The sequence below is a fragment of the Armigeres subalbatus genome, chromosome 3 (genome assembly GCF_024139115.2).
Source record: "Armigeres subalbatus isolate Guangzhou_Male chromosome 3, GZ_Asu_2, whole genome shotgun sequence".
NCBI lineage: Eukaryota > Metazoa > Arthropoda > Insecta > Diptera > Culicidae > Armigeres > Armigeres subalbatus.
The window spans coordinates 184,094,505-184,114,472 of NC_085141.1; the positions used below are offsets into that span (position 1 = coordinate 184,094,505).

A 19,968-nucleotide genomic window follows, 5' to 3' on the forward strand; every position below is an offset into this window, starting at 1 on the left:
GGAAAGGGTTTCAGAAGATATGAGAAGGTTGATAAATCCTACACTGACAAAAATTCAATCATATTCGTTATGTGTGGCACATATAAATTTTGACTATCCAGCATTTTACGTGCGGTAATGGTCGCCACAATTTACCTGACTTTTTGGTAGGATGCATTCTATTTGACGTTTGGCTTGTGTCGTATGACACCGCAACGATCATCATCATCATGAATTCATCATTATGATGATGAAAACTTATCGTTTTTGGGTCATACGACACAAGCCAAACTTCAAACTGTTTCCACCCTACCAAAAACTGAGTTGGATTATGGCGGCCATTAGCGCTTGTAAAATGCTGGATAGCATTTCCCACATAACGGCTTGTGAATTCGCATAGCATGTATGTGGAAACACACATAACCCTTACTAACTAATAATCTTTATGTTTATTCTCCTATCTTCTTCTTTAATGGCTCTATATTTCAACTGGAACTTGGCCTGCTTTTCAATTTAGTATCCAGCATTTTACGTGCGGTAATGGCTGCCACAATTTTACTCATGTTCATGTTCGATTTGACGTTTGACTTGTGTCGTCTGACATCGTAGCGATCATCATCATCATGATGATGGAAACTTATCGTTGTTGTGTCAGAAGACACAACCCAAACTTCAAACTGTTTCCACCCCACCAAAATTTGAGCTTGATTGTGGCGGCCATTAGCGTTAGTAAAATGCTGGATTCCATTAGCATTTCCTCAGTTATTAATCTGTGCCCGCCATTGCATGAGTATATTTTGCCTGATTTTGTCAAAATTGCACGCGGCGTACCCTTCAGGAAAGGCCGTACCTTTAAATAGTCATTTGCCGGGTGAAGTTTTGTGGAAGTACCCATTTGGGAGCATTACAACTGCCGCGCAGTGTATCATATCCAGAGAATCTGACAATAACTTGTGTGGCAAGTAAAATGGATACACTATACTATTCCATTCCGAAAACATCCTAGACCGGACCGAGAATCGAACTCGCCATCTCCGGATTGGCAATCCTGCGCCTTTACTTGCAAGGTTATTGAGTGGTTATTAACGTACACATAAAATTTATTTGTAAATTTCTTTAGATTTTTGCTAATATCAATGTGTGGATTTTTTATTAGTGTAGTAACATTTTGGTTTTATATTGGTTTTACAACACTCGTGCAGAGTGTAGTATGGTCTTCAAGAGCATAATAAAACTTAAAAAATAAGAGCAAATTCATTTTTGTTTTCAGGAAAATCCTCAATTGACCTTTCCCGTCAACAATTTTTATTCGCTCAATCGATTCTTTGGTTTATTTAAGATCAACTTTCCCAAAGAATCCATATTTTTAAAGCCTCTAACTGTTTTTAAAACCGAAAAAGTGCTACACGTGTGAACCGGCCTGAAAAATTCACTCTATGTTCGTTCAAAATCGGGCCAATTAAAAAAACAGCTTTCTTCGATTTTTGTTTTAAAATTTTAAAATGCTTAGAGGCGTCAAAAAACATGGGTTCGTTGGGAAAGTTTATGTTCCATAAGCCAGTGAATCGATTGAGCAAATAAAAATTGTTGACGGGAAAAGTTATTTGTAAAAATTGTATCTTTATTTATTGCTTATACCCTGATTTCTTTTTTGACAATTTCCTGTTTTTTTATAGAAAATTTCTATTTCTTTACGGAAATTTTATTTTGCTGCCATAATTGTTTAAATGGAAATTGTACAGAAACCTAATAAATAAGACCTCGCATTTTCAGAGGCACCAACCTAGGTAAAGAAGGAACGAATAACTGTCATCTTTTTATTTTGGCTTTGCTGCGTCGCAGCAAGCGCAGAATGAAATGATGACAGCTGCTTGTTGCTTCGATAGTGTTGAATTGACAGTGTTGCCCCTGGAAACGCGAGGTGAAACAAAATTGGATTTCGAAAAGTTCGTCATTAGCTTACCTTAACTGTCACTGTTAGGGACAAAAGAACGAAAGACAAAAAATCAAATTTACAAATTGCCGAATGATAAAAGGTGGAAATAAAAAAAGGTCGAAGGGCAAATTGTAAAGGACATTAGGTCGAAAGGTACAAAAGGACGAAACGGACAAAATGATGAAAGGGACAAAGAGTCGAAAAGGACTTCCTTCTCCCTTTTTCTTTCTTTCTTCTTTCTCTCTTTTGTTTCCTCCTTCCATTTTCTTCTTCCTTTTTTCTTCTTCCTGTTTTCTTTTTCTTTTTTATTTATTTATTTCTCCAATCTCTTTCCTTCTTCCTTCTTCCATCTTTCTTTTTCCCATTTCCTTCTTCCATATTTCTTTTTCCCATTTCCTTCGTCCATCTTTCTTTTTCCTTCTTCCATCTATTTGTTCCGTCTTCTTTCTTCCTTCTCTTTGAAGAAAGAAGAATTTCATTTCATCTCCTTCCTTCTTCTTCTTCTTGTTTTTCTCCTTTCTTTCTCATTCCTTATTCAATTTTCCTTCTCCCTTCTACTTTCTCACATCTTCTTTCTTCTATCTTTCTGTTTCAGTTTTCCTTTTTCCGTCTTCCTTATTTCGTCTTCATTCGCCCATCTTCTTACATCATTTTTCTTCCTTAGATATTACTTCTTTCAGAGAAAGGTGTCTTCCATGTTCGTTCCCCATTCTTTCTACTTCCATCTTTCTTCTACCTTCTACCTTTTTCACCTTTTCCCTCTCTTTTCTTCCTTGTTCCTTCTTCTTTATTTTTTCTTCCTTCTTCTATATTCATCATTCCTTCTTGCTTCTTGTTTCTTCCTTCTGCCATATTACTTCTTCCTTGTTCCTCTTTCCTTTTTTTCTCCCAATTCCTGCGTTCTCCTTCTTTTTATTCTCTCTTCGCTCTTCTTCATGCTTTAATATTTTTTTGCTTTTCGACATTTTGTATTTTCGCCTTTTTTTCCTTTCGATTTTTTTTGTTATAAATTCGTTACGCTGTGTCATCTATTGCTCCAACGCAGTTTAGTGCTTTACTTGGCACAATTTTGCTCGAACTTTAATAACCGTCGTCCGTGTAATTTATTGAACCGCCATCAAGAATATATAGGTTTCAACCTGCCCAAACTATCTTTCCTTCATTTTGTGACTAACTTGGATTTCAATTTTCTAAGGGAAATGATTCTGATTATTGCATGGTTTCTAGAGCCATTACAAGTCTAACCTCTTTTTGTATTCCTACATCAAACCCAATAAAATCTTGCTCATGACCCTTATTTAAAAGTGTAAAGCCGACTCTGTTGGCGGCTGGCACAACGATAAACAAATGGAGATGAGTCCATTGTTCCGAAGGCAAGTGAAGTGATTGCACAGCCACCAGACATCACGTCGCTCCGTGTGTAGCAGTATGATCGTGATTTTGCAAATTATGTTTAATATAATTCAGCAGCATTCATATCGTCTTTCGGTTCATCACATCCGTTGCCCTTTAGGAGAGGACTCTGTCCCGTCGTCGGTGGACGTCGTCCTGTATGCTGTGGGGCGAGCCTTCGAAAAACAATTTGTATAATTAGGTTCAAACTGCTCGACTATTATGCATACCCAAGGGTCCCCTTTATTCCATGAACTTCGTCCCATCCGCAGAAGGGACCGAATACAGTAGATTGAATGATAAGACTCGTTCTTGCAGTTACATCTTTGTATTATTAGAAATTTTGCTGAAGCTGAGTTTATGCTTGCAATGTTTGTTTATTATTTAGTTTGAACGAGTGGGATCATTAGATTAATGAAGGGGTTGGAGCTCTTTTTATTTCAACTGGTTTACCGCCTTCGGTAAGCCTTTGAGCTGACGTTGTACGGAAAGAAAAACATCCACTACACCAAATTAATAGTCACCAGAGACAAAGCTTAGGTATTTTATTTGAGCTAGTAAAATTTAGCGTGTGATGGGTTCTCGATCAACCTTGGCATGAATTCCCACATGGCTGCATTTTATTTTAATTTTTTATATTTTGGAGCTCGTAGCACAGATTTCAGCTGTAAATTTTGACAACAAAAATAAATCTTTGTAAGAAATCGTGTAAGTATGTATTAAAACCATTGCCGAAATCACGTCACCTTAGTGATTATAATTGACGATCTCAACATCCACGGTTCGCATCCGGGTTGATTTTTTTTCGAGCTTGTCTAATGTATATAATTATATCGCCTTACAGAATACAAACACATTTCATTTCACATTCTTATAGATCATAATAAACTTTCTTTTGTCGATATGTGCTCATTCGAAAAAATTTCCCACCAATTTTAAATTTGATATATTTTCTTATTTTCCCTATCAAAGCGATTTATTCGAAAACCTTCGAGTGAAAGAGTTTAGACCGAAAATAGGAGAAGTGAACGGCTGGAGCTATTACTCTATGAAGTATCCGCTTTTGTGTATTGTGTTAAAAGAGTAATAATGTTTCTAACTATACTACGCCAGCAGGTTGAGACATCTTGAAACAAATGCCTGAAATAATTCATTTGGTTCTCTAAAGAACTCACACTTCATTGAATCCGATCTTTCCGCTCCGTAGTTGGGTACGATGCACAAGGTTTTCCCAAGGAGCAAGGCGGATAAGGCGAAAACTATAGTCAACTGGTTCGCCGTTTGTCGTCGTCATCAGCGGCACGCTGCAACAGCTGGCGGTGGGATCGAAACTTTGCTGCTGTATTGCTCCTCCCGGTTCGTTAGACGTCCCGATGAAAATAACGCTTGAATATGCAATCTGACGAACTGAACCGGAAAGTTCACAGTTAAAAAAATGAAGCTGGTACCGAATTTATCAAAGAACTAGTTTCTCCAAGGTTCAGTAGGTGGAACGGACTACGCTCTGTAGAGTTCGTGCTGCCGCTCCTGGGCAAGCAAGGGGAGCAATAATTTATCGAAGTGAAGCAAATTGGAGCGGCGTACTAAAGTATGACGTTCGCCGCTTAACAACCAACAACATAAGAAACTTGGTGCATCGGAGTGCAACAATTTGATGAACTTGCAGTTTACTTGGACGGTTTCCGCATGTTGGTTGGCCGTTAGTTGATAATATTTTTATAATTTGATCTCTTCGCAGTTAAAAATTCCCAGTTTCTGAAAAATGGACAAGTGCCATTATTCATTTGACTATAATGCAATGTGAAGCATGGTAAAAGTGAACGTAGCTTCTAATCATTATTGAACTTATTATATGCAGGAATCTGGAATTCCGCTTACAACTGTTTATTTTTTGCTGCTTCAAATTTGGTTTTCTCGACAAAACGAACCATTGCGCTTCCATGCAAACTAAATAAATATATCTTTCCAGAATGCTTCCACAGTTGCCCTAGAAAAGCATCCAGAGGAATTTTTGCCCTAATATTGATATTCCCTTGAGTTCATGATCCTCTCCACTATAGTCTTATAAAGGGTTTACTGTTTTATTTAAGGGGAAGCTCGTAATTATGAAGATATTCTAAATCAGTTGCACTTATGTGTGGCCGCAGATGGTCAAATTAGGATTCATTGATGATTAGAAAACGAAATTAAAAACAATTTAGTTAAAACTTTTTTGATTTTCTTCGCAAATTATCTCTCAACAAAATATTTTTTCCCGGTTTCTGAAGAAATCTGTTGATTTACGTCTAAGGATTTTGATAGATTATTGATTGTTCTAGGTGGTTCTGAATAGACCTGTGCGCCGCCGCGTCATGCCGCTGCCGCCGGTGGTTTTACTCACGCCGCCGCCGCCGCCGGCGATTTTATGTCGACGCGCTGTTGATCATAATTTTGCCACGCCGATGACTAATCGCAATAAAAAAAATCAATTAACTTGAGTCGAGTTAAGTACGAAACACTGAAGATGACTTAACAGTTGAGATCGAAATACGTATCGCTAAAGCAATACAACGTGGTGGAATTAATTAAACTCGACTATTGACAAGGATGTTGAGGAACTCGTCAGAATTCAATTTCAAATCTTCCTGAAGTGTGTGACATGCAATGTCGGTTGTTGGTTGATTAGATTAAGAGTTTGATTGAGGCTTTATCTAGGGAAATAATACATGAATTGTTTAACTGGTTTTTGGAATTCGTCTAAGTTAGGGCCTCATTTAGTCGGGCACCTAAACTTGTAGGAAACTCCTAAAATATGTTTCTTGTGGTACATGAGCTTTTGTGAGCGCCTGGACACATGCTCAAAGCGTCCTCTCCCGTTCTTATATGATCTGACAATCGTGTAGGCAAATCATTGCAGTTCAGGAATATCAAGTTTAGTAGCACATTCATTATCTTGACAATATTTTCTTTTTTATTTATTAAAATCAACCAGGACAGTTTTCTTTGTTTTTAGATTTGCGCTATTAGGACAGATGACTTATTTGGCAAAATTTAGCAAAATAATTAAATCCCTACTGTGAATGTTTTTCCGAAATCATTTTTTGAATATGATTGACAAAACCACTTGGTATATTCCAAACATCGGTTGAAAACCCTTCTTCTTTTCTTATTACCTGCACTGTATCCCAGCATTGGGATGTTGTCGCCTCGCCGCTTAGTATTTAGTAAAATTATTTAGTTAAAACGCCAGGCAGTTTCAAACATTAGGAAATTTTATTTTATTGTTTAATGGTTTATTGTGAAAGCTCTAGGAAAAGTTTCTTCAAAAACATCCAATCCCTGGAATTCCTGGGAATAATCGAAGAAGTATCGTTTCGACATTCATTTAAGATTTCCTTTGGAATTTCTTCCAGGGATTCCTTCGGATATTATTTTAGAACTTCCTGCAGGAATTCCTTCGAAAATGACTTCATGAGTTATTTCCAAAAATCTTTCAGTAATTCACTCTGATTTTCTTTCAACAATTCTTTCTGAAAGTCTTTTAGGGTTTATTATTACAAAAAATTATAACATGGAAGTAATTTTTAGATTATTTAATGAAAAAGAAGTTCTCAAGTGAATTTTTGGAGGCATTTTTGAAGAAAATTATGGAGGGTTTTGTACAAGAATTTTCAAATTAACTTTTGAAGGCATTTCCAAAAAAGAACGTAAAATTATTTTCAAAAATAATTCCTGAAAGAACTGCTAACAGAGTTTTCGAAGGTAATTCTAAAAGACATAAAAAAAAATCCTGGAAGAATTTCCAGAGCGATTAATAAACAAATTTCTGAAGGAATTTTCGAAGGAATTACCAGACGAATTCTCAATAACATTAACGAAGAAATTCCTAGAAGTGCATACTGGCATTTCTGAAGTAATTTCTAGATTTCCCAGGAATTTCTTTGGATTTTTTCCAGTTGTCTTTTAGAGATTCTTTCGGAATTTTCCTTACGTATTCCTTCAGAAATTTGTATACGAAAACCTTGGGAAATTCGTTAAGATATTCATCAAAAAGTACCTTCAGGAATTCTTCTGAGAACTCTATTGGAATTCCTTGCAAGTTTCCGACGGGTTTATATGATACTTCCTCAGTCGAAAATCATTAGTAAAGTTGAGTAAGCAGTGAAAAACTAAAATAAAGATTCGTATGGGAATTTCGCATGGGCAGTTCACAAGGCCCATTTTCGCCTACTATGCAGGACAACGTCTGCCAGGTCGACTAGTTCCTTATGAATTCCGGAACAAATTCCTAAAAGAATATTCGAATCATCAAACCCACTTTTGAAGGAACTTCCGACAATCTTCAATTTCTCCAAGAATTTTTTTGGACATTCCGTCAAGAGTTCGTTCCGTAAAAGGATTTCTTCGGAAAATCTGCCATTTATTTTTTTAGGAAATAAATATAGAAATTAAATAAATGTTGAAATTTCTCAAGATATTCCTCCAAAACTTCAAAAAAGGTTTTCTAAGAACTATTTCATTCCTTTAAAAACTTCTACCAGGATTTTTTTAGGAAATTCCTCTGGAAAAACTTCAGGAATTCCTAAGCAAATTCCATCAGGAATTGCTTCGCAAAATCCTCTCGAATATACTTTCCGAAAATTCTTTACAAATTTCATTTGAAATATCAACAGAAAATATTTTAGAAGATCCTTCGAAAATCCGTTTAAGAACTCCATAAAAAAATAACTAAAAATTCCTTTTAAAATTCATTTACGGACTCCTTCGCAAATTCCTTTAAGCTTTGAAAATTTGCTTAGAAATTTCTCTCGGATTTTTTTTAGAAATTTTAGAAATTACTTCAGGAATTTTTTAGAAATTCTTCTTGGGGTTCCTTAGCAAGCTTCTTGACATTTTTTCCTGAAATTCCCATAGGAATTTCTTCAGAACAACCGTAAGCAATTCCTTGGAAAATTCTCAGGGTAATCTTTTCAGAAAATTCCTTCAATTTCCCACAGTAGTTCCTATACAACATTCTCCATTACTTTTGATTTTCATTCGGGATTCGCTTCAGAAATTCATTCAAGTCTTTTAATTTTTTTTTGGAAATTTCTCTGAAAATACCTTTGAAAATTGAATTTGGGATGCATTCAGAAATTCTGTTAGGATTTTTTTTTAATGTCTGTCTTCCAGAAATTCCTTCAAAAAGTTAGTCGGAAATGCTTTCACAAACTCTTTCGGACATTGCATAAGGAATTTTCCCAGAAAGTCCTTTAGAATCCTTTCGAAAACAGTTCACGGATTTTTTTCGGAAATTCTTCTACGAATACCATCGGAAATTTTTTCATTCCTTAATAAATTTCCGAATAAATTCCAGCAGGAATATTGTATGATGTCACTGAAGTCACTGAAGAATTTCCCAAAGAGAACATGAATGTATTTTCGGAAGAATACCTATATGAGTTTCCGCAGAAATTTTCATAGGATTTTACCAAGACGAGCTCGGTGGTCTAGTGGCTATCGCTTCTGTCTTATAAGCAGGAGATCGTGGGTTCAATTCCAGGCTCGTTTCTTTCCTACTTTGTATTTCTATCTTAGTTTTTTTTTCTGTATTTCACGACTCCAAACTAACAATTCCAAAACCTCACGTGGCACCTATGAGTAGAGTTCTCTGCATCTTTCTTAAGTAGGTGTCCAACTAAATGATGGTTTTTGGGGCCCTCCTTAGCCTAGCGGTAAGATGCTCGGCTATAAAGCAAGAAGCTCGCAGTTAATGACTGTGGAAGCGCTAAATGAACACTAAGCAGCGAGGCGGCAATGTCCCAGAAAGGAATGTAATGCCAATAAGAAGAAGAAGAAAAAGTCCAATTAATAATCCTTCCCCTTCCCAAGCAGTCGCAAGGACGTGGCCAGAACAGATCTCACCTGTTAAAGAGTGCCTTGCTTCCATCTTAGAGATAGTGATTAGTCTCTTACAAAATACTGTGTTCATACCACCTACGAATTTGTGCGAATTGCTCAATGCTAATGCTAAATTCTCAAGGAATGAAATTTCCCAAGTAATTAGGAGTTTAAAAAAAAATCCCGTTTTTAGTTCAGAAATTCTCTGCCAAGAACTTTTTTGGCATAACTAATTTCAAAAATCCGCGGTAAAATTGACTTTTCAGCCATTGATTTTTTCATCCACGCCGGTTCACACCGCCGCCGCCGCCGCCATCGATGAAAACCAACGGCGCGCCGCCGTGAAGCCGCCGCCGCCGGGGCAAAAGTGACCAACACGCCGCCGACGGCGATTATATGACCGGCGCACAGGTCTAGTTCTGAAGTGCCTTAATCAGCAGTCTGTTTGAATTTCATTCCGCAAAAGTTGGCATTAGTTTGGCATTTCAAAATTAAATTAGTTTCCAAGCTCTACTCAAGGAAATTTAATCATGTTATTTGTATTAACCCCTTTTTACGTTTGAAAATGCTCGAAAAAAAAACAAGATTTTTTACGCCACGACGTTTAGCACACATTTATAAAGTTACCACATGTCATTATTATTATGCATTCACTATATCGTCCTCCGGCAGATAATTCTCTTGAGCACGAATTTAATATTAATTTAAAAAAGTATCATGATACCGTTCCCCGAGACGTAACATTTCCATTATCCATTTGAACACTCCCTGATAATAACTGAGAACCTCGTCCTGCATCAACGAATATCTCTGATCCAATACAAATAAGCACCACATCATCAGACATCATCGCCTCATCTACGATGCAGCCACCCGAATCAAATGCGATGGCACTTGAAAAATTCCTCTACTGCATACTTCCTCTACTGCTGCTGACTAGGGGGATGGAAACAAATGCATACCTCATGGAAATTTGAATATTTTCTTCAAATTTTACCTCCAATTTTAAGTATTCACTATTTTGAAATCATATCCTGTGTTTATGTCCTTGGCCATAGGGGAAACTGGACACACATGATCCCCGGGGACACATGATCCCCCCCTGTTTTCTCGAAAACTAATCACATTTGTATACCAGTGATATGTTCAAACGAATCCGTTAGACAGAATATTGAATCTGAGTAACATTTGATATTAGTTACTTTATGTATATGAGTTTTAGAGAGGTTTTATTATTTAAGCATTCTCAATCCTTTTTTTCTTCAAAGGAGAAAAGTTTAATAACTCTGAATATGTCCAACCTAAACGTACCAAATTTTTACTGGACAAAGTTTTATTATTGTAGAATTGAATAAATTCACTCAATTAACTATGGCTTATTTTCCATTGAATACTGAAACAAAACAAGATAAATACTTAACATGGACACACTTGATCCCCCACAGTTTGGACACACTTGATCCCGATATTGCATATATTAAGGCGTTTGTTGGATACGGTCGCATATTATTGTATTGTATGTAACTAATTAATATTTTGAAATTCTTTTCTAGTTATGAAAAAAGTATAAATAATTTTAATTTCTCTTTAATTTTGTCAAACAGACAATACATGCGCAATTTGAATTTCTCAATAGGCTTATTTCATTAATCAGAAAAAAGTGTAGTTGAACATGAACATACTTAGTTTTGATTAGTTTTATTAAATGCATTTTAATATTATTTTCAATGAAAAAGAGTGTAAATTAAGCTTTGAAAATACTCAACAAATCACAGGGCTCAAAATCAGTATTGTTCGATCTGGTATTATTTTTTTTCCGTTTGAACTAGGAGAAGTTTGCTTACAATCACCATTTATTTGTAAACCTTCTTACAGAAGTTTTAATAATAGGCTCATTCAACATCTTTTGGTCAGCCGTTTAAAAGAAATCGCATTTGTGTAATAATAACACGCACTACATCAATGATGATGCGTGACAGTACCATATTGATGTATGAAGTCATCATCCTGGTATGATCACGGTTGTGGTATTGATAGTAATCTGGAGATCTCGATGTACCGTCGTCGGGAGAGGCAATGGGTCAAATAGAGGTGAGAATGGGTCACTGTTTCAGCTACTTAGAAAGCTTGTAGAATAGATTGAATGCATCTGAGGACAAGAAGACCAAAATATAAGAGACCTTTTTGAACAATTTTGCTCTACTACCTCTAGACTGCCGGTGAGAACGATGACCCATTCTCACCCTCAAACCCATTGTCACCCCCGATGGCGGTATCACACTCTTTTTTTATTGGTCCCAAAACAGGTACTCAGGGATATTTACCATTGGCCATGGCATTTGCAGTGTGGCCAATTTTCAGAGATTTAATAGAATAATAATATTCTAAAATATATTTATACATTTATGTATGGATCAACCATTTTTGGTATCATAACTGTATCAATCACAAAGAGAGATCCTTTTGGGAACATCATGGTTGTCGTGATATGACTATAGTCTTACTGTCTTTTAGTGGAGTATTTTAGTGGAGTGAATGGTTTGCAGTTTGCATCATCACCATGCAAATTTTGTTGCTATAGCAGACATTCTATCTGTCACTATTACTCTATTCGAGAACTAAAATACTTGCCTTGCTTAATACTAACAATATTTAATTTTCGCACGACTGATATTACGACAGACTATGAAGAATTGTTAGGATTTGAGGCTAGACCAATTCAACATTTCATTAGACTTGAAAGAACCTAAACATGTTCAACTCATAAAGGGATCAATTCCCCCCTATATGGGGATCAAGTCTCCCGCAAGTTTTGAAAATTCCAAATTTTCTATCTTTCGGCAAAATCGATTTTTAGGTAACATTCATGAACAAATAATTGCTTCCAATGACGTTTTTGAATAGCTTATTAAATTCTTTATCAAGTCCATCAAGAAGCGTGCAAATGTGTGCATGTTACATCGAGAAATATGCTAAACAAAAAGTGGGGATCATGTGTGTCCAGTTTCCCCTACTTATATATACCGAAATATTATTTAAATGTATTTTTATCATTTGTTAAGTTATTTTGTATACTTTTACGTATGATTCTAGGCAACGTGTCATTTTCTCTCACTGATGGATTTTGGACCACTTTCCTATGATGGTTATGTAGGTACCTATGGCTATGAGTGTCAGCTATGGGGAAGCATCCATTTTCTTTCCCTCTATCCCGATAGATAGCTGCATGCTGCATGTGAATAGTGTGCGGCATCGAACTTTTACTCTACAAAACGACGCGCACAGCTGCATAATGATGCTTATGTCACGTCGTCGACAAAGTGCGGCGGAAAGACGAGAGATGAAATTTCGCTTTATCCCACCTAATCCTAGCGGCTGCCATGTGCTTTACAGCTACATTACTATTGGATTTTTCAATTGCATTTTTCACTTTGCTTTAGCACTTCATCTCCATTGGATTACGGTCGCTCAAGCCATTAGAGTGGTGTGCACGAGGGCAGTGTCACACTCACCAGCAATGTGCCAAGCCCGAAGTGCTCATCTACAACACGTGACGGAAGGAGCTGCTGCTGAAACCGATCCGATGCGAACCCATTCCTGATGATGTTCGCTGCTGCACTCCAGCACTATCGGGAAAAAAACTCATTATGAGAATAGTTTGACTTCCCTCAAACGTGCCAACAGTTTTCCGGTACTTAAGTAGCTACACGGAAGCAATTGATAAGAGTGAACGGGTCTCGACATTAACTTTGATGTCGCTGCTCACTGAATGATTGTACCTACCATCGACGGTGTTTAACTCAGATTTTACATAATATGTTTAACGTAAAACATGATATTTCCGAGTGTGTTGTTCGTATGAAATTTGTTTAGTTAAATACTATTGATGACATAGTAATACACATTTGATGATAGTAGCATTTCCATATCACTGTAAAAAGGCGTTCAGCTTCACGCAGAAGTGATAAACTCATCTCATACCTTTACTCAGCTTTGTTCTTCTTCGAGATAGCTAAGTTGGCTATAACGAGAGGAATGCAAAGAGTAAAACAGAATTGTGTAATATAATTCCTATTCGATTGGATGCTGATGTCATTTTAAAAACTTTGAGCCAGTACCTGTTGATAGAAATCACTTTTCGCACGCGATGATCAAATCAAACCACCTTCCTTTCACCAGTGAAGAGATAAAAGCTTCCACACTGATAGGGGCGTCGGGGTAATTTTGCCAATGGGGTAATTTGGCCAACTGCTTATTTTCATTGATAATGTTCAAGTTTTTGCCTTTCTCGTATACTAAGTATACGGTAAAGGCTATATGATCGCTCCAAAATTTTTATAGAAGTCCCGCAGACCCATAGTGTTATATACCGATCGACTCAGTTCGACGAATTGAGGTTCTGTGTGTGTGTGTGTGTGTATGTGTGTGTGTGTGTGCGCACAAAACGACGCAAAAAATGTCACTCATTTTTCGGGCACTTATCCTCAACCGATTTGCTCGCAACAAGTTGCATTCGACGCAGAATCCTTTCCTATTGTTTCCTATTGAAAATTGGCTAGGTCGGACTATGGGATCGGAAGTTATGGCCAAAATACAAATTTATACGTAAAAATCGCGTAAAAAATGTCACTCATTTTTCGGGCACTTATCCTCAACCGATTTGCTCGCAACAAATTGCATTCGACGCAGAATCCTTTCCCATTGTTTCCTATTTGAAATTGGCCAGGTCGAACTATGGGATTGGAAGTTATGGCCAAAATACAAATTTTATACGTAAGAATCGCGTGAAAAATGTCACTCATTTTTCGGGCATTTATCCCCAACCAATTTGCTCGCAACAAGTTGCATTCGACGCAGAATCTTGTCCCATTGTTTCCTATTGCAAAATTGGCGGAATCGGACTATGGGATCGGAAGTTATGGCCAAAATACAAATTTATACGTAAAAATCGCGTAAAAAATGTCACTCATTTTTCGGGCACTTATCCTCAATTGATTTGCTTGCAACAAGTTGCATTCGACGCAGAATCCTGTCTCATTGTTTTTTATTCAAAATTGGCCAGATCGGACTATGGAATCGAAAGTTATGGTCAAAATACAAATTCATACAAAAAAATCACGTAAAAAATGTCACTCATTTTTCGGGCACTTATCCTCAACCGATTTGCTTGCAACAAGTTGCATTCAACGCAGAATCCTGTCTCATTGTTTCCTGTTTGAAATTGGCCAGATCGGACTATGGGATTGAAAGTTATGGCCAAAACACAAATTCATACAAAAAAATCACGTAAAAAATGTCACTCATTTTTCGGGCACTTATCCTCAACCGATTTGCTTGCAACAAGTTGCATTCGACGCAGAATCCTGTCCCATTGTTTCCTATTTGAAATTGGCCAGATCGGACTATGGGATCGAAAGTTATGGCCAAAACACAAATTCATACAAAAAAATCACGTAAAAAAAGTCACTCATTTTTCGGGCACTTATCCTCAACCGATTTGCTTGCAACAAGTTGCATTCGACGCAGAATCCTGTCTCATTGTTTCTTATTCAAAATTGGTCAGATCGGACTATGGGATCAAAAGTTATGGTCAAAATACAAATTCATACGAAAAAATCACGTAAAAAATGTCACTCATTTTTAGGGCACTTATCCTCAACCGATTTGCTCGCAACAAGTTGCATTCGACGCAGAATCCTGTCCCATTGTTTCCGATTTGAAATTGGCCAGATCGGACTATGGGATCGAAAGTTATAGCCAAAACACAAATTCATACAAAAAAATCACGAAAAAAATGTCACTCATTTTTTGGGCACTTATCCTCAACCGATATGCTTGCAACAAGTTGCATTCGACGCAGAATCCTGTCTCATTGTTTCTTATTCAAAATTGGCCAGATCGCACTATGGGATCGAAAGTTATGGCCAAAACACAAATTCATACAAAAAAATCACGTAAAAAATGTCACTCATTTTTTTGGCACTTATCCTCAACCGATTTGCTTGCAACAAGTTGCATTCGACGCAGAATCCTGTCTCATTGTTTCCTGTTTAAAATTGGCAAGATCGGACTATGGGATCGAAAGTTATGGCCAAAATATAAATTCATACAAAAAAATCACGTAAAAAATGTCACTCATTTTTCGGGCACTTATCCTCAACCGATTTGCTCGCAATAAGTTGCATCCGACGCAGAATCCTGTCCCATTGTTTCCTATTTGAAATTGGCCATATCGGACTATGGGATCGAAAATTATACCATTTTTTTATGGAAAAATCCCAAAAAAAAACTCACTCCTTTTTCAGGCACATTTCCTCAACCGATTTGCTCGCATTAAATTGCATTCGACGCAGAATGTCTTATATTTTCTTATTGAAAATTGGCCAGATCGGACTATGGGCTTAGATGTTATGGTCGAATTACTATTTATTGTGAAAAAGAGTTCAAAAAATCTAGCTCACTTTTTTAGCACTTAGACTTCATCTATTCCCCAAGCAACACAAGTTCAACAAATCTGGTTGCAGTAACCATATTGTGACTGAATCCGGTCATATATAAGTTACTGTGATTGATGTGCAATATGTGTGCTTCTCAGGTCGCTCGCAACAGATTGCATTCGACGCAGAATCTTGTCCTATTGTTTCCTACACAGAAAAAAAATCTGTGGTAAAAACTACTATTTTGTAGACTACGCTCTGTTTTTAACTCTACCATGAAGTTTCAGTAAATTTTACCATGGTTTCAGACTCGGTTTCAGAGAAATTCACCACTGTTTCAGTGCAGGTGACAACATTTCGCATGGGCCACAGTTGATTTTTACTGCGTGCATGGTAAAATCAAACGGGTTTGTTTTCTGCTGAAAATCGTCGGTGCATATTCTTAAAATAACCCTTGGAATAGTAGTTTCGACTGCAATATTTTTTTGCGTGTTTAGAAACTTGGCCGGATCGTACAATGAATTATTGGCTGTGGCTGATTTTCTACCCGCTGCTGCCTCAACCAGGCGCTATAGTATATGCGCAAAATAGCCAGCATGAGTTAACCGCCAGAAATTTGTATGGCGAAAGACATCTAAGGCGGGTTTTCTCAAAATTAGGAACTTTTTATGAAAAACTATTTGGTACCGGTTATGTAGGAAGGTGTCCGCTACTACGCCTACCAAATATGTTTTCGATGAAGGTGATTAATTTTGAGAAATCGAACATTAGATGCCTTTCGCCATACTGATTTCAGGAAGTTAACTCCTAGTGTGCCGCTGTAAGTACGCTCAAAGCAGGCGATTCATTGGGTCAAAAGTTATGGCCAAAATACTAATTTTAAAACTACAAAATAAAATGCCATTTTTTGCTCTTTATGCTCATTCGATTTGTTTGCAACAAATTGCGTTTGGCGAGAATTTTTTTATGCATATAAACAAACATGAAAAATAAGACCAATCCACATATTGGTGTTATTTTAGATTTTTCCAAACCTTTTGAACGAACGAGAAAGGCACCATCACCGCTAGGTGGATTAATCTGGGTTTTTATTATAATTGGAACTTTACACTAAATTACTTATTACCCTGTTACTTAATTCCAGAAAGCTATCCCAACAAATTTTCGTTTTTATTGCTAATAAAGTAACTTTTGAAGACTCGTTCCAAAAACGGTCAATTAGAGTTTATTATAAAAAGTAAGCCATCATAATAGGAGCTCGATTGGTTAATTTTTAAATATAGATTCTTAAATAAAACGGAATGATGAAATATGAATCTTTTATGAAGCATAGTGTACCGTTCTGCTATAGATATCATTGGTTTCGAGCATGCCAAATATATTCGCATAACTTGACTGCCGCTGTTTCCACCAACAGTAAATTATTGATCTTTTTCGTACACTAAGTATACGTATTTTCGGAACACGATCCGCCATTAATCCAAATTCACCTGAATAGTTTTGTCTGAATAGTTTGATCCGCCCGAATATTGTTCGAAATTCGGTACTGGTGCATCAAACTAATCATCGTGCTAGCCTCATGATATACGAATGCAAAAATGGTAACCTCCCGAGTAGACGAAAATAGCTCAATAATATCAAATGTTGATAAGATAGCAAAATGAGATATGGACATGATTAATATAAGAAATAAAAGATCAGACGACAATATCAATATTTTGCACTAAAATATCATCAGGATATCAAGATATGTTATTTGTAATAAGTGATCAATATCAAGTGCCATTAGTTTGTTCTTATACATAGCATATCTTGATATTTAGATGATATTTCGGTGCAAATTTTTGATATTGTTGCCTGTTCTTTTATCTCTTATATCAATCAAGTCCATATCATGTTTTGTTATTCTGTTCATGGCTTCTGGCCGGGCTGGCTTAGAAACCTCGCAGTTAGCAACTGTGGAAGTGCTTAATGAACACTAAGTTGCGAGGCGGCTCTGTCCCAGTGTGGGGATGTAATTCCAATAAGAAGAAGAAGATATGCAGAGAAATATCGCAAATTAAATTTTGTGGCTGATTAACAATCAATTAACAAATAAACAAATTGCTTTAATTTTCAAGTGTCAAAATTGTCAAGTATCAAAAAATGGAGCAAAAGGCCGCATGCGACCCACGGATCGTACGTCGGACAGCCCTGCACTAGGTGGGTAAATCTGTTTCTCGTACAACGAAAGTTGTACCGAAAGGCTATCATTTCACTCCGAAAACGACGAAAGTCATTTAACTGCAATGCTTTAAACTGCATTTCGATAGTTACATCAGTTCTGGTCAGTGGAGATATATCAGCTTCCACACTGATATTTTTCCCTCCCCCTTCATACGGGAGTTTGGCAGAAGAAAGGTCGTGAGATCTATACCATCACAAATATTGCCCTCCGCTCGCTTTCAAATTGACTTCTATAAAAACATTCTTAATGCCTACCGTATCCTAACTGTACTATCAAATCTATACTATCGCCTCTAATTCTATCATGAACATGTACGTCTAAGTTTGGAAGATGTTTAAAGTCGATGATAGCTGCATAGTGCTGCACGATCAGGTGCACTTCTACTCTGACGTCGTCTGACAATTGTTTGACGTCTAGAATGCGTCGCAGTTATCGTACTCCATTCGCTAACTGAAACGAAAACATGTTGCAGTTATCGAACGATTAGTGTATTTTCCATAAGAAATTCCATTGGCAGAAAGCGAAATACGGCCGAATTGGTAGTTTGGCCGAAAAAGTCGGTTGCCTTAAAAGGTCGTTTGGCCAAATAGGTCATCAGCTCAAAAATTCCGTTTGGCCGAAATGGTCGTTTGACGCCGAATTGAACGTTTATCCGAAACTGTTATCAGGTCGAAAATGGATTGACCAAAAATGTAGTTTGACCGAAAACGACATACAGCCGAAATGGACATTCAGCCGAACTGGTAATTTGGCCGAATAAAATCGTTTAACCAAATGACGCATTCTGTCAAAAAACTATTTCTGCTAAATGGCATTTTCGGCCAACGAACGTATTGGCAAACGTATTTTTCTGGCAAATAACCAGTTCGGCCGTCTGTCACTTTCGGTGAATGGAATTTTCCCAAGAGTTTCTAATCGAAAATAGAAAGAATTTTTTGAAGAAATATAAAAAATCGTCGACAATTCCGAGCATTTTTCCATTGTTTTAAAGTTGGCTATGCTAAACTAGCCGTCTAGTGATGAACTTCTCCCTGCGAAATAATCACTCTAAGGAAGGATAAAAAACTAACCGTCTTAATTAATCTAGATTGAGGAAGTTAACGTTAAAGCATCTCTTTTACCAGTCACAATTTTCGGTGTGATTTCAAAGAATATTCAACAGAAACTTTCTAAGAACTTTCCGTGGATATTGCGAATATTTTCCTGTAGAAATTTGGAACAACTTCCCGTGAAAACTCTGAAGAGATTCTCATGTACATAATATTATATCCCAAACAATTTTCCTTGGTAAATCCAAAGAGCTCCTCTTGGTAATACCAAAGAGTTCTCGAAACTTGAAAGCAGTTCCCGTCGAAAATCTAAAAATTAATATTCTGGAAAAACTTGAAGAATTTTCTGTGGAGGTTCATTAAATTTTGGAGGTGAAATTCAAAAGATTCTCCTGTTATTGTCTTGAAAATATCCAAAATGACCAATTCAGCCGAACGACACATTCGACCGAATGTCCATTTCGGTCAAATGGCCCTTTCGACCAAACGACTACAGTCAAACCTCCATGAGTCGATATTGAAGGGACCATCGACTCATGGAAATATCGAGATGTGGAAGAGAATTTCTTTGGAAAGCTGTTTCAAGGGACCATCACAGTAACCCGGAAAATATTTTTTAATATGGCATAATTTGCTTCCATGAGTCGATATCGAGTCATAGAACATCGACTCATGGAAGTTTGACTGTATTTTGGCCAAAGGACATATATTCACGTTTTTTTTTCAACCGAAGGAACTGTTCGACTATGTTACATGCCCGGCCAAATAACTTTAGGCTAGATATCCTAGCAAAGTCTGAAGACATAATGAGAGCAAACAGAAAACATATTTAAATTTTTGATGCGTAATATGTTTTTAAAGATGAATCATCATGATTGATTACATATTTTGATCTCATTTGATCACCAAATTGTGTACTTATCACATCACATCAAACTATGTACTTATTTTGTTATCAGAAACCAATATCAAAATTAGTTTTCGATTTGCTCTCATCGACAGCAGGAATAGTTTTTGATTTGATGTCACAGTAGGATTTTTCTGCTATACGTTTTGTTATTTTAACCGTTAAAAAGACCAAAAAGATAT

General features: G+C 36.8%; 1 protein-coding gene across 4 annotated transcripts in view; it reads right to left on the reverse strand.

Annotated features, from left to right (window-relative positions):
* LOC134225949 (protein eva-1) overlaps positions 1-19,968 on the reverse strand; it is a 586,714-nt gene that overhangs the window by 287,040 nt on the left and 279,706 nt on the right. The window lies entirely within an intron of this gene.